Source organism: Trachypithecus francoisi, unplaced genomic scaffold (genome assembly GCF_009764315.1).
Source record: "Trachypithecus francoisi isolate TF-2019V2 unplaced genomic scaffold, Tfra_2.0 Lachesis_group11, whole genome shotgun sequence".
Lineage (NCBI taxonomy): Eukaryota > Metazoa > Chordata > Mammalia > Primates > Cercopithecidae > Trachypithecus > Trachypithecus francoisi.
In genome coordinates, this window is record NW_022681456.1 from 13,685,103 (window position 1) to 13,699,627 (window position 14,525).

The 14,525-nt window shown below is 45.3% G+C and overlaps 1 long non-coding RNA gene across 1 annotated transcript; it reads left to right on the forward strand.

Annotated features, from left to right (window-relative positions):
* The first annotated feature begins 226 nt into the window (after window positions 1–226).
* Window positions 227–13,453, forward strand: LOC117089319. Its single transcript, XR_004439549.1, has 3 exons — window positions 227–259; window positions 1,768–1,869; window positions 11,644–13,453. It is a non-coding gene; the product is annotated as an uncharacterized LOC117089319 (long non-coding RNA).
* Window positions 13,454–14,525: the final 1,072 nt, after the last annotated feature.

The following is a 14,525-nucleotide window of genomic DNA, read 5'->3' on the forward strand; positions in this document are numbered from 1 at the left end:
CTGGACTCCATCTCAAAAAAACAAAACAAAACAAAAAAAAACAAAAAAAAGAAAAACAAAAGAAAAAAATTGGGCATATGACCCAGGTCTAGCCAATCAGCTTATTTCCTCCTCCAGCCACAGTGATTGGTTCCCTATGTGCACATGACCAAAGCTGAGCGAATGAGACTTAATTCTAGGAGCTGATAGATTGGAAGCTTAGGAGGGCTGGGGACCATTTTTCCAATGAGAGAGAAGCCAACGACCTAGAGGCAAACAAGTGAGAGATGTAGAGAGAGACTGAGCCCACTGGCATGGTTATAGCCCCAGAATTGAGCTGTGCCTGAAAGTAACTTTAATGGTGGACTTTTCAGTTACCATACAGTCCCTTTTTGGTTTAATGCCAGTTCGATGTGGGATTAAGTGATTTGTAACCCAAATGTTCTAATCAATGTAATCATGCCTCCTTCTCCCTCCTGTTTGCGTACCTCGGTCATTCCAGGAAGCCGCCAGTAGGAAAACTTCACCAAGGAAAAGAGAATTTCTTTCAGCCTTCCTGCATTGTCTCAAAAGAGCCTGTTTTAAAGTCCCAGTGGAGATGCCTGTAATTGGCCAATGAGAGCCAGCAGCCGGGTTGGGGATGCGTGCCAATAAATAACTCAAGCAGGCAAAACTCTCGGGGTTTTATAATTATATGAAAAGACCTAAGATTTCTGTAAGCCAGGGGTCAGCAAATTAAAATTCTCCCAGGAGCTAAGGGCTTCTGAATGCCTGTTTCTGATCATCTTGTTTATGTCCTGGGGTAAATAAATCTGTCTTTTGTTCTGTGTTGTTCAGCTCTCAGCACTGTTTGTAATTAAAGGGGTGGAGGGTGGAGAAATGAGTGAGTTCTTTAATGGGCTCTGTTCTGGGTCACATGGAGTAAGAAAGAAAAGGCCCTCGTGAGTAGGGGTTGGGGTGGCCTGCTCTGCCCTGGGAAATGGTGATAAAACACTGGGCAGCTGTTGATTAAGTGCCAAAGGGGAGGAAATCCATCATCATGAGTGTAATCAATGAGCACAGGCCGAGTGCCCACTACCTTGTGCTAGGGTTCCCCTGAGATATAGAAAGAAGCAGACGGAATGTCTAGTTTCAGACATCACCTCATGTCAAGAATCTCCGGGCAGAAGGGTCACTCATCCTCTCCTTTCCCTCACCTGCAACTCTGGGGGTTGAGGAGAGGACAAAATAGAGCAAACGGAATCCTTCCAGATAGTCAGATAGTCCTGGTTTATAACAGGGTATGATAGAATTAGGTTAATGAACACAAATAATAACAATAACAGATACCACAGCTAACACATGTTGAGACAGGCACTGTGTTAAGTGCAATATATACATGATTTCTTTCTTTTTTCTTTCTTCTTTCTTTTTTCTTTCTTCTTTCTTTTTTCTTTTTCTTTTTTTTTTTTTTTTTTTTTTTGAGACAGGGTCTCACTCTGTCTCCCAGGCTGGAGTACAGTGGCAAGATCTCGGCTCACTGCAACCTCCGCCTCCCAGGTTCAAGCTATTCTCCTGCCTCAGCCTTCTGAGTAGCTGGGACTACAGGCACCTGCTACCATGCCCAGCCAATTTTTGTATTTTTAGTAGAGACAAGTTTTCACCATGTTGGCCAGGTTGGTCTCGAACTCATGGCCTCAAGTGATCCGCCCACCTTGGCCTCCCAAAGTGCTGGGATTACGGGTGTGAGCCACCACACCTGGCCTATACCTGATTTCTTTTAATACTCTCAAGAATTGCTTGTTACAGGCACAGTAACCTGAATTTTATGGATGAAGAAATGGAGACCCATTTCCTTATGGATGAAGAAATGAAGAGAAGTTAAGCAACTTTCCAGAGGCCCCCCGGCGGGTAAGTGATGAAGCCGGCCCTCATATCTGAGTTCCTGACTACAAAACTGCACTTCTCTCAACTGCATCGTGCCACCTGCATGCTTTCCTGCAGCTTTCCTCTGCCCTTTGTAGCTTTCCTACTCTTTCACCTAGTCTTGTCTCTCTGAGTCTCAGGGTTTTTTGTTGTTGTTGTTGTTTTTAATCTGTAAAATGGGGATAACAGCACTTTTTCTGTAGCAGGGTGCTTGGATGCCAACAACAGAAATAGACTTTGGTTAATGTAAGCAAACACAGAATGTAGAAATGAGCCATCAAGCCATGAAAAGATGTGGAGGAAATTTAATGAAATGCACATTGCTAAGAGGAAGAAGTCAACTGAAAAGGCTACACATGGTGTGATTTCAGGGACGTGATATTTTGCAAAAGGCAAAACGATGGGGACAATAAAAGGATTAGGGGTTGTCAGGTGTTAGGATGGAGGAAGGGATGAGTAGGTGGGATTTTCAGGGCAGCAAAACGACTCTGTATGAGACTGTACTGGTGGGCACATGTTATTATGGACTTTGGGTGATGATGTGTCAATGTAGGTTCATCGGTTGTAACAACTGGACCACGCTGGTGGCGGATGTTGACAGTGGGGGAGGATGTTGCGGGAGGGAGATATATGGGAAATCTGTATCTTCCTCTCAATTTTGTTGTGAATTTAAAACCGCTCTGAACAATACAGTCTATTTTTTACAAACAAAATATATTGAAAGGATCGTGGGGAGCTCATGGATTTCTGGCCTCTTTTGAGCCTATGGAGGGAGACAGGTCCAAATCCTACCAAGAACTGCCCAGTGGGGGATTCTCCTCCTACAGAGGAAGGGTGCTCAGATGCTGAGTACAAAAAATATCCCCCCAACCCCATCCCAATAAGGTTTTGTGGTGATGGATGTTTTCAGCACCAGACCTGACACACAGTAAAAGCCCAGTAAATGGTAATTATTCTTGTTCTTATTAATAATAATATCCAGGAAGAGGCTGCTCAGCCTGTCTCCATGCCTGTGGTATAAATTCTAGGCCACTTTTCCTGTGGGATGATTTAGACTTCCTTTATGAACAGAGACACAAACCAAGCCAGCACACCCTCAAGACAGAAGGATGCTGGCATGTGTGCAGATTGGTCACTAAAGCGTGTCCTAAATTATGAAGAAATCAAAACAGATTGCATCTAATTTCTCACTGTTCCAAGCAAGAAATTACCTTTTTAAGTGGAACACCATGACTTTCAAGCTGTTTGCAAACACAGGTTTTTTTTGGAGTGTTTCGTCTTGGGCTTGGGTTGGCTTTCTTAAGTGGCTTGTTTGTTTCTGTGGGGTTAACTGGGTTTTCAGAGAGAAGAGGCACAAGAATCCACTTCTTTCACTTCTTCTTCATGCTGTTAGGAGCCTGGTGGGTCCCATTTCTCTTACAGGTTGTTGAGTGGGTTATGATAGGCAAAACAGAGGCTTTGGAGATACACAAATCTGGGTTCGAATCCTGACTCTACTTTTTCCTGCTGTACAGTAATTCCCCCTTATCTGCGGTTTCACTTTTCCCAGTTTCAGGTACCTGTGGTCCACTGCTGTCTGAACAGAGATGAATACATTACAGTGAGATATTTAGAAGAGGGATAGACCATATTCACATAACTTATTGCGGTACATTGTTATAATTATTCTATTTTATTATTAGTTACTGTGGTTAATCTCTTACTGTGCCAAATTTATAAACTAAACTTTATTATAGATTTGTTTCTTAGGAAAAAAAAAAAAATATATATATATAGGGTTCAGTAGTATCCATGGTTTCAGGCATCTGCTGGGCATTGGGAATAAGGAGAGACTCCTATATACCCTTGGGTGATTCACTTGGCCTCTGTAAGCTCTGTTTTCTCATCTTAAAAATGGGATAATCATTATTTACTTCCTAGGGACTGTAGTGTCTTGCAGTAGCTGTTGCTTTTTCCTTGGGCTAATGCCAGCCTGCATGACACCATGTTATGAATTAGAACAATTCTAGCAGATGTACCTGGGGCCAGAGTTTATGGCTTGCTCCATAAACAGGGCACAGGCAGGATTTTATTCCTTCATTATCCACTCAGCTGGTGCCCTTGTGCAGCATGCAACCTGCGCAACTGTTCATAGTGGTCCTGATTTTTAAATGACTGTTAAGCTTCTCAAACCTTTCTTTTATTGGTAGACACAGACCCCTTGGCCAGAAGGATGGGAATATAGCTGAATTCTGACCAAATTACCTGACAACAGTGATTGGCCCAAAGAATGGCCATACGACCAAACAGTCCAATCAGAGTTTTCCCCTGGGACTGATAAACACATGTTGGGAAAAGTTAGCACTCTGTGCCTGGGGAAACAGCAACCATATTCCTCTTCGTATGGGAGAGGCCTGTTTGTAGTATGAGTGTCTTAATCTGTTTTGTGTTGCTATAACAATACCACAGACCAGGTAATTTATAAAGAAAAGAAACGTATTTCTTACAGTTCTGGAGGCTGAGAAGTCCAAGGTAGTGGGGCCTACATCTGGAGAGAGCCTTTGTGCTGTGTCATCCCATGAAAGAAGGGTAATTAAGTGCAAGAGCAAGAGGGACTGGAACTTGCTATAATAAAGCCACTCTCGGCCAGGTGCAGTGGCTCACGCCTGTAATCCCAGTACTTTGGGAGGCCAAGGCAGGTAGATCACGAGGTCAGGAGATCGAGACCAGCCTGGCCAACATGGTGAAACCCCGTCTCTACTAAAAATACAAAAATTAGCCGGGCGTGGTGGCGCTCACCTGTAGTCCCAGCTAATCAGGAGGCTGAGGCGGGAGAATTGCTTGAACCCGGGAGGCGGAGGTTGCAATGAGCTGAGGTTGCGCCACTGCACTCCAGCCTGGCGACAGAGCGAGACTCCATCACAAGAAACAAAAACAATAAAAACCAAACAAACCAAAAAAACAAAGCCACTCTTGAAATAACAACCTTAATCCATTCATGAGGCCAGAGCCCTCATGACCCAGTTACCTCTTGTTAGGGCCCACCTCCCAACATGGTTGCATTTGAGATGAAGTTTCCAACACGTGAACTTTGGGGGTCACCTTCAAACCACAGCAAAGAGGAAATGAGAGAGTAGCATGCAAATGCACACAGAGGTAAGAAAAAGGGAAGTCTTCTGGAACCCGCCACTGATGTCAGTCCTAAAGCTCTTCCTGTGATTTTTAAGCTCTAACTCAGTTCTCCTCTCAGTTATATGAGCCAAAACACACCCTTTTTGCTTGAGCTAGTGTGAGTTGGCTGTCTGACGCTTGTAACCCCTAAAGCTCTTCCTGTGATTTTTAAGCTCTAACTCAGTTCTCCTCTCAGTTATATGAGCCAAAACACACCCTTTTTGCTTGAGCTAGTGTGAGTTGGCTGTCTGACGCTTGTAACCAAAACTGTCCTGATAACTGGGAAGTTGCTGTAAGATTTGTTAGGTATGGAAAATCCTTTGCTCAAAGTGGAACTCTAATACAAAAAAAAAAAAAAATAACTGGGCCTGGTGGCAGGTGCCTGTAATCCAAGCTGCTTGGGAGGCTGAGGCAGGAGAATCATTTGAACCCAGGAGGCAGAGGTTGCAGTGAGCTGAGATTGCGTCACTGCACTCCAGCCTGGGATGACTCAGCAAGACTCCGTCTCAAATAAAATAAAATAAAATAAAAAAATCAAAGCGGCACTCCACAAATAATAACTGTGTGATTGCCGCACTGTGCCACATGGGAGTCCCACCAATTTGCTTCTTTGGAGAAAGGAGGATGTGTTTCATTAGATTTGGGATATCAGATATGCCAGTAGCCCTTGATTTCATGCCATGGCGGACATCAGTAATCCATTAGCAGAAAACATTAATTCATAAAGGCTATGGTGTATGTTTGTTTGTTTGTTTGTTTTTGAGATGGAGTCTCGCTCTGTCTCCCAGGCTGGAGTGCAGTGGCGCGATCTTGGCTCACTGCAACCTTTGCCTCCCGATTCAAGTGTTTCTTCTGCCTCAGCCTCCCAAGTAGCTGGGATTACAGGTACCAGCCACCATGCCTGGCTAATTTTTGTATTTTTAATAAAGATGGGATTTCACCATGTTGGCCAGGCTGGTCTCGAACTCCTGACCTTAAGTGATCTGCCTGCCTCGGCCTCCCAAAGTGCTGGGATTACAGGTGAGCCACCGTGCCTGGCCGGTGTTTTTAACTTCTTTCGGTTTGATTGTTTTTGCTCTACCTGGGAATGGTCTCAGGGTCTTTCCTACTAAGTGCTACAGGCAGTTGCTACTAATGATTTGGAAATGAGATAGGAGATGAAACCAGACATTTTGATTTTCGGCAATTTTTGACAAAATCCATTGCAGTCCATTTTTTAAGCCTCTAACTCATGAGAGCATGCCTACAGAGGTGAGACAATGTTGTTTTAAATTCATGCCAGAGGATAAGGTACTCAGAATAGCACCACAGCAGCCTAAATGGCTAATGAAGTTCGGCAGAAGGTTTTTATGAGCGTGTGTAGAGCATCTGAGTCAAATGGCAAGCAAATTCCCAAAGACACAGGGAAAGATTAGCTGGACTCCACCACGCATCCGGAATGACGCTCACTTCCTCGTCATCTTTTGGAGTTGGGGAGAGGGTATTGGTGAATATTCCATCCAGAGGAAGACTTTTTGGTGGAATAGAAAAAGAAGAAAATAAATTTGAACTAATAAGAAAGTGTAAAAAATTTCAAAAGTAACACAAAAATGAAGAATGAACACAAAACTTTAAAAAAGCCCTCCTAATTAATTAGTTTTTCCCACTTTCATTTCCCAGAGGTAATCTATAGTGAGATGTGTGTCTTTCAAGATCTCAGTGCCACATATAATACATGCTCAACATAGAAAAATCAGAAAATGGCCCGGCGCGGTGGCTCAAGCCTGTAATCCCAGCACTTTGGGAGGCCAAGACGGGCGGATCACGAAGTCAGGAGATCGAGACCATCCTGGCTAACCCGGTGAAACCCCGTCTCTACTAAAAATACAAAAACTAGCCGGGCGAGGTGGCGGCGCCTGTAGTCCCAGCTACTCGGGAGGCTGAGGCAGGAGAATGGCATAAACCTGGGAGGTGGAGCTTGCAGTGAGCTGAGATCTGGCCACTGCACTCCAGCCTGGGCGACAGAGCGAGACTCCGTCTCAAAAAAAAAAAAAAAAAAAGAAAAATCAGAAAATTCAGATAAGCAAACAGAAAGATAAAGTTTCCACAGCTTGGAGATAACCAGGGAGAACATGCTGATGTATTTCCTTTCTGCTGTGTGTGTGTTTGTATGTATGTATGCATGTGTGTGTGTATGTTTTCAGAAGAAATATTTATTGAATACCTATCGTCATGTGACCAGCCTTCTGGGAAAAAAAGGATGAGCAAAATTCTATCTTGGCCGCTAGGTCTCAGTGACTGGTTGTTGCAGATAGCTGTGGCCTTTTCTTCACCATTCCAGGGTCTGCTCGGCTTTGTTTTGCCAATGGAACAGTGAGGATGGCGTAGGAGACTCCTAAGAGGGATGGATCATCTCCAGTGTGCACATTTCCTATGCACAAAGTCCTGTGTAAAGTACCCCCAAGAACTCTAGGATATAGTTCCTATTGCACAGATGAGGAGACTGAGGCTGCAGGAGATGAAGTCATTTGCCCAAGGTCACCTAGTTCATAAGGGGCAGAGCTACCATGCTGCTTTTCCTGCAATAGCCCTCTTAGGAGTAGGCCAACCTGTGTCCACAGAGAAGTGGGGTGAGCTCACAGTTGCAAGATGGTGGGAGGGATGGCGTAGCACAAGGGTTCAGAAAAAGCCTTCGGAGGCTGGGCGCGGTGGCTCAAGCCTGTAATCCCAGCACTTTGGGAGGCCGAGATGGGCGGATCACGAGGTCAGGAGATCAAGACCATCCTGGCTAACACGGTGAAACCCCGTCTTTACTAAAAAATACAAAAAAACTAGCCGGGCGAGGTGGTGGGCGTCTGTAGTCCCAGCTACTCGGGAGGCTGAGGCAGGAGAATGGCGTAAACCCGGAAGGCGGAGCTTGCAGTGAGCTGAGATCCGGCCACTGCACTCCAGCCTGGGGGACAGAGCGAGACTCCGTCTCAAAAAAAAAAAAAAAAAAGCCTTCGGAGTTTGATAAATCTGGCTTTGAATCTTGACTATGCCACTTCCAAGTCCCAAACCTCATCTAGCTCATCTGTGAAATGGGGGATCATTAACCTATTTACCTCATAGAGTGAGGGTTAAATGGGCTTATGTATGTGAAATCCCTATAAGAGCTCTGGACAAGGTAAATTGCTTGGTAAGTGTTACTGGCTGTTTCTGGAAAACCATGATTTAGGGAGACATATCTTCCTGGTGGGATTAGGTGACACCTGTTCCTTCCAGAGACTGTGGCTCTGTTTCTGATTGACTTGGGCATGGGTTGCTGGCACCATTGTTCCTGGGACTTTGGAAAACAACAAAACTTGCTCCTTAACCCCACAGGCTTCTCTTGTTGCAGTGACACTGGAACTGGGGAACTGGGGAGGAGGTGGGACTATGGGGATGATTTCCCTGAGGAACCTCCTAGGTGGGCCTGACCCACCTGCTTCCCTGGCATTCTAAGCACACTCTGAATTCCAGAACTCTCCTGCATTCTGGCTTTGTGCTGTCTTCACCCCTTGACCCTTTGTCTGAAATTCTTTTCCTCTCTTCTCTCTGCTTACCTGATTGGAACCCTTCTAGTGCCTAGCACAGAGTCTAACACTCAGTCGATGATGGTTGAAGATTGAATGAATGATGGAAACATTAAAGGCCTGGCAGATAGAGGGAGCTGGGGAATGTCAAGGAAGGCACTTCTCTGGGTCTCAGTTACCATCTCGGTATGAAAAGCATAATGATACTACCAACCTCTTGGGTTATTGGGAGGATTAAATATAGACTCTATATAAAGCGCCTAGCACAGTACTCAGTAAGTGATATCTGCAATGGTTGTTCCTGCTCACCTCTCTTTTTTCCTTTTTTGGGGACTTTCCACACAAGAAATCCAGTTTTCCATGTGTGGTGACTTGATGGAGTCAGAAAAGAGAAAGATACTCTTTTCTGTTCTGATTCCTGCCCTAGTCCTGATGCCTAAGGCATGATATTTAGACACCTCTACTTGCAGTTTCTTCACCCTCACCGTCCTGTCTTACTTCCTTTCAGCCTTGTCTCTAACCACGGCCACTCACAAGCCCTGCGACGGGTCCCTCCATTCCCCCCAAAACACTCTCCTCTCTCCTATGTCTTCTGTAACTTACAGAGTTCCAAAAGGGTTAAACAGAAAAAACACAGCAGGACTTCATAGCTACCCTGGGGATGGCATTTGATCAGAATTCATGAAAAGTGTCACAGAGTCACTTCCTTCTGCTCAGCAGAGCAAATCTGATCAAGCTCAGCCTGGACATAATGTTGACCAGCAGCTGGGAAGGACAGACCCACTGATTTCCTTCACTGGGACAGTGGAGATTGATGAAAGCAGCCACATAAGTAAGCCGAGTTCTCTGGCCACTCATCCATCTTCAGAGCATTCCTATGTGTGAAGACAGTGTTTTTAGATCACTTTACGGATCCATTTTACAGATTAAGCAACTGAATCTCAGATAAATTAATGAGTAGAAAACCGATTTGGAGGAAACTGGCGTGAAACAAAACGGGCAGCTATTCTCTTTGACGTTTTGGAAATGTGTGAAAATGCTACACTTGCCCTATTGGGAACTGGGATGCCAAATTTGATTTTAGATATAAAGCTCACGTGTCACACAAGATTACTTTTCTCAGGACCCACTGGGGGCAGAGCTAGAGCATGAGGAGACAGCAGAAAGGACAAGAAAGGAATCTTCTTATCCGATAATGAAAAAGTATTTTTAGCTCTGACTATGTTTACAGACTGTGTAACTAAGGATTCGTGCCAAAATTGGGAGATGTCTTCAGTGTATAAATGATCTGGCAATGTTTGCAGTAAATTCTGTAAGAGAACCAGAGCTGTCTGAACATAACTGAGGAACTGAGAGGATGTTAAAGGAAAATAATGGTGATGATGATGATGGTGATAATTACTATTTTTCTGGGGGCCAGTTACCATAATCAACATATTAAATTTAAATTTAGTTCTGCTTCTCCAAAACTTGAAGGTAGATATTTTTATTTCTGTGTTTCAGATGAGGAAATTGAACTTCAGAGAGGTGAGGTGACCTGCCTGAGGTCACACAGCTAGTAAGTGACAGAGTTGCAATTCAAACCCTAATTTGTATGAGTTTAAAGCCCACTCACCTTCTGTTATATTACCCAGGCCTTGGGTTAGGTCCTAGGGAGTCAAAGATGAGTTGAGACACAGTCCCTGCCCTCAAGGAGCTCTGTGTTTTACAGAAAAAGGAGCTAGCTCAGCTAAAGAGTTCCCTATTGAAGTGTGTATCAGGTATAAATAAAACAGCTCATCTCCATTGCCCTTGGGTAAAGAAAGAAACCAGTGAATGCATAGGTTGTGTGTGGATATCCCTTCGTTTTAGTTCTGACTTTATTTTTTTGGCATCTGCATGAGGTGTCCCAGGGCACTTTCCCTAAACCCCGGAGGAACAGAAGTTCTACCTGTGTCTGTACTGTGCCTGGGACTTGAGCTCTGGGTGAGCAGTCCTCTTTGCATTATGATGCTGGTGCAGGCGGCAGACAGTCTTGACTCTCACCCCAACTTCCCTCCCCAACCCACCCTGATGTTTAGCTTCAGAAAGACAAATTAGCAAATCTCTCCCTGGAATTGCTGTCCAACGGGGACAAGAAAGATGCTCTTCCAGGAGCCAGCATCATGATCACAACACATGCAGTTTTCCTGTGGCTGACGACCCAGCAGTGGCGGTGTGGAGGGCCCCTCATGCTCCACTCTGGTTTGTAGACCTTGCTCCCAGCCAATCATTTCCTCCTCCTGGCCTGTCCAGCCCAGGGCTGATAACCAAGAACAACCCTCTTGGCATTTAGCTCTGAAAGTCTGGTTTAACCTTCACCTGCACAAGCAGCTCATAATAACAAGAGCAACCACTTCGTGAGTGCCTTTTGGAGGCTTTCCATATACAATGCCTATTGGACGCTTTCTCTAAATAGCCCGTATATGGAAAGAGCAGGGCTGTAGGATACAATCAGAAAGCTACTTTTGTTGCCCCCTCCCCTATTGTGTAATCTCAGGACCAGTCCCCTCTGCCTCTGAATGAATGTCAGCCGGCCCCTTTGCTACAAATTTGTTATTTGTAGGTAATAAAAATGTCCTTGGCATCAGTGGTCCCCCACACCACTTTAGTTCAGTGATTAATGTGTCCAGTCCAGTGCAGGGTCATGCCTCTGACTTCACTGGCTCAGACTTGCTGCAGGCAGAAGCTGCAGTGGGAAATGGGTACCGTCAGCTTTGTGAGTTTTCTCTAAGAGAGTGGTAATTTTGCCCTCCCATCTCTTCCCCAGCCAGGCTGCCCTTGCCCCTTTAAGGTTGGTGAGGGCACAGTGGGAAGAGACAAGGGGTAGAAAAAGGTCTGGCTTCACTGGGACTGCTGCTGTGAGCTGTGTCCTACAGGATGCCACTCTCTCAGGATGAGTTCGTGTGAACTTTGGAACTCTGGCTCCATTGGCTTCGAAACACAAGATCTTTGTAGGGATTAGAAAAAAAGGGATCAGACACAGCCTCATGTATGCTCAGCTTGGCAAATGGATGCTATCTTGTGCAAGTTAGAAACAGTCTTTCCCTTTCTCTAGGTTTCTGTAAGCCCACATGGACATGTACATCCTAAGAGCAGAACATGGCTGGATGTCTGCAACACTCTTGAACGAGAACGTTTGTTCAGTGCACTGAGGACACGTCCATCTTCAGGGATCCTGTATGCACGTCTCTTACCTGTAGTTCTTCGCACTGGAGCTGCACGAGCTTCACATTCTAACTGTCCAGTCATGCATGACATCCCCTTCACAGAGGCTCATCATGCCTGAGAAGATCAGGCAAAACATCTTTCAAATATCCCGAGGTCAGCTTGCTTGTACACACTCTCTCTCTATCCCCTGCCCCCCACAGAAAACACTGGCCTTTGGTGAAAGTGCAGCTGCTTCCTCGATTGAAGCCCTCTTCAGCTATCCCTGGGCCCCTTGGATTTCTCAGGTGCAAGTCAGACTCCAGTCCACAGGGGTCCCCAATCATCAGGGGACAGAAATCAAGCTCTCCAAGGCCTCTCTGCAAAGTCGCTTTCATCAGGCTTCAGGTGGGAGGAGTGCGCCCCTGCTGTTCCCCGAGAGATGACAGTTGGCCTTTCTGCACTGATATGGCGAATCCTGATGGGGCACTGACCACTTCTGCTGGTGTTCATATGGGACACATTGTCTCAGTTTGGACTGAGTCCTGTAAGACAGCCATCCCCAAACATTTTGGCACCAGGGACTGGCTTTGTGGGAGACAATTTTTCCACAGACCGGGTCGGGGGATGGTTTTGGGATGATTCAAGCATATGACATTTATTGTGCACTTTATTTCTATCATTACATTTTAATATATAATGAAATAATTATATGACTCACCATAATGTAGAGCCCGTGGGAGCCCTGAGTTTGTTTTCCTACAACTAGATGGTCTGATCTGGGGGTGATGGCAGACAGTGACAGATCATCCAGCACTGGATTCTCATAAGGAGCGCTCAACCTAGGTCCCTCGCATGCGCAGTTCATAATAGGGGTTGTGCGCCTATGAGAATCGAATGCTGCGCTGAGCTGACAGGAGGCAACGCTCAGGCAGTAATGAGAGGGATGTGGAGCAGCTGTAAATATAGATGAAGCTTTGCTCGCTCTCCGCCTGCCCACCTCCTGCTGTGTGTCCCTGTTCCTAACAGGCTGTGGCCTAGGGCTTGGGGATCCCTGCTCTAAGAAAGCCAAGAACAAAACAGTAAATGCCAACTCATCCAATGCTCCAAAGTGAGGTCCAAGACTCTCAACATGACCAGCAAAGGAGGTGGTCAGAGCTTGTTTCATGTCCCTTTAGCCTTTCCTCGAATTTGAGGGCATAAGAGAGTCCATGTTGAAGCGTGGAGAGGGGAGAACGTTGGAAGGGAGATTTTTTAGATAGAATTGATGGAGTTCTGGGCCATGTTCTCTCCCAAAACTGGCAGTAGAAGTGGTCAGTGCCCCATCAGAATTGATCATAGCAACCCTGAAAGGCCAACTGTCATCTCTCAGTATCGCCATCTCTGTGCTTGGGGGCTTTCTCTGAAGATGAGGAAGACCAGTCTGCCCATTCCCAAGGAGACCGGAAGTGCCAGGGAATTAACATCCTCCGGGAAAAGCCATCAGCCAATGACTGATGGGAGTTAGTATATAAAGCTCCCAGATCCCTCACTGCTGAGTTGGAAGAACATTGAGGCATGTATTCTGCATGCTTTTCAGAGTTCCTAGGAAGTTATTTTTGATGCCCATCAAAATGGTATTTGACTTGATTTTTTAAATCTTTTATTTTTTTTCTCTTCTCTGACTTTTTTCCCCCATGGTATCGTTTGACTCTGTGTCCCAACCCAGATCTCATCTTGAATTGTACTCTCAAAATTCCCATGTGTTGTGGAACAGACCCGGTGGGAGATAATGGAATCACGGGGACAGTTTCCTCCATACTGTTCTCATGGTAGGGGATAAGTCTCATGAGATCTGATGGTTTTATAAGGGGTTTCTGCTTTCAGTTCTGCCTCATTTTCTCTTGCTGCCACCATATAAGAAGTGCCTTTGGCCTTCCGCCATGATTGTGAGGCCTCCCCAGCCACGTGGAACTATGATTCCATTAAACCTATTTTTCTTCCCAGTCTCGGGTATGTCTTTATCAGAGTGTGAAAACAGACTAATACATCCAAGTCCCCTCCCATCACTTCCCAAATAAAGTACTTGTACTCACATCCTGATCTCAGGGTCCCTGATATGTTCTGGCTGTGTCCCCACCCAAATCTCATCTTGAATTATAGTTCCCATATAGGAGGGAACTGGTGGGAGGTAATTGCGTCATGGAGGTGGTTACCCTCATACTGTTCTCATAATAGTGGGTGAGTTCTCACAAGATCTGATAGTTTTGTAAGGGGCTTCCCCCTTTGCTCAGCACTCACTTCTCTTACCTGCCGCCATGTAAGACATGCCTGTTTCATCTTCTGCCATGATTGTAATTTCCCTGAGGCCTTTCTAGTCATGAGGAACTGTGAGTCAATTAAACCTCTTTCCTTTATAAATTACACAGTCTTGTGTATTTCTTCATAGCAGTGTGAGAATGGATGAATACAATCCCTTTCTGGTGGAACTCAAACTAAGACAAAGCCTTGTTATTCAGATAATACCTTTATTCCTAGCACATCTCTAATCCTTTCCTAACTTTGCAAGATGGGTTTCTTTCTTTCTCCACTGAGGAAGCAGAAGATCCATATGACTCCAAAAATATACTCTTTTCCTCACACCACTCTGCTCCCCGGCAGTTGTAAGCCATTCCAGCCAGCAGAATACAATTCTTTAACTGGCCACCCATAGCCTCTGTTTAATCTAGCACTTTCTTGATGTTCAGCACCTTGGCTCTGAATCATGTGCTCAATGCTATTCCTCCACTGCATCCTGCTTTTAACACCCCCAAC